This window comes from Mastomys coucha, unplaced genomic scaffold (assembly GCF_008632895.1).
Source record: "Mastomys coucha isolate ucsf_1 unplaced genomic scaffold, UCSF_Mcou_1 pScaffold9, whole genome shotgun sequence".
Lineage (NCBI taxonomy): Eukaryota > Metazoa > Chordata > Mammalia > Rodentia > Muridae > Mastomys > Mastomys coucha.
Genome location: NW_022196915.1, coordinates 102,834,411 through 102,835,913, shown reverse-complemented (window position 1 = coordinate 102,835,913; position 1,503 = coordinate 102,834,411).

Sequence of the window (1,503 nt, the reverse complement as noted above, 5' to 3'; positions counted from 1 at the left end):
ACACACATACACATAAAAATATTGTAAGAAGAAATGCTTTCTTCTTCTCCTTATTTTGAAGTACTGCAACGAATTCCTGAGAGAAAAATGTAGTAACACAGCTTGTGTTACTTGTCAAGTTCACAAGTTACAGTTCTTCCGATGCTCTGTCATCTGAGGTCCTAGCCTCCTCTTCCCCTTCTGTAACCTTGGGTTGATAACCAGTGACCAGATAGGACTATGAATAAAATGAGCCCAGCACTGTGATAGATAGGAAGGTGTCCTGGTTGAGGACACCAAAGTGAATGGCAATGGATGGACATCTTCTCTCAGCAGGTGACCCGCCAGTGACTCTCAGCAGGTGACACTCCAGTGACAGGAAGCCAGGAGAGGAGAGGATGTCTCAGGCAGAAGAAACAGCAGTGCCATGGCCGAGAGTGTCCATGGCTAGGTCTGTCTAGTAGCAGCCACTGCAGTACTCTGCCCAACAAAAGGAGACAGAGAGGCAGGCAGCAGAAGTTCCAGCAGGACTCTCTAGTCCAGCTCTTCCCAAACTCTATGCTACAGAGGTTTTGAAAAACAGTTTAAAGGTCAATGTGAGATCTAAGTGCTCATGGAGTCTGTGCAAATGACCCCCACCCCCACCCCAGGCTTGCACCTGACGGATCATGTGTGAGAGCATAAGGCAAGGCTAGGTTTCTAACTGCTGGATCCCACTTCCTGTCCTTACTGTATCCATCCTAATGGAGGTCAGAAGCACAAGGGCTGGGACCTGCTGACCACTCTGGGTAGCACATGGAATGATGTTTGCTGTCACTCTAAGTGCTTGAGAAAGCATTGCAGGGGAAGAAAGAAAGAAAAACCAAAGATTCAAGGACTCTGGTGGTGTTCAGTCTGTGGATCAGAGGACAAATGTAACGAGACAGCAAAATTCTGCTCTGAAGGGTCTCAGCCCTTCTGGGAGGACGTTGGCCATGAGTCTGAGATTCCCAGTTCAGAGCAGGACCAGGGAAGGAGTCCTGGGGTGAGATCAGATGGCCTGGGTTGTGTGGCCTATGCTACAACGAAAAGGAGACGGGTCAGTCAGTGAGGAATGTGAAAAGTCCCTCAATTTTAGGTTCCTAGAAGTTTGGTGGTAGCATTTCCTGAACTTCATCACTGTGCAGAAAACCAGGTTTCACAATGGTGGCATGAAGTGGCAGTCAGTAGACAGACAGAATGAGTGGGGTCTGAAAAGCCTTTATAGCTGTTAGATATTATGATGCTATCACAGTCAAGCCTAAGAAGGGAACACACTTGGTCCCTTAGCTGACACTAATACAAGCATCATCTGCAGCTCATTCTCATACTGCGGCTTGCAACTCTGGCTGTGCAGTGGAACCTGGAAGGGAGTTTAGAAAACTCGGATGGAGTCTGGGGAGATGTCCCAGTCAGTAACATGCTTCTAGGTGTGGGGCCTGACTTCAGATCCCCAGCACCTACATAAGAAGCCAGGAATGGTGGTACACCCCTGTAATCCCTGAC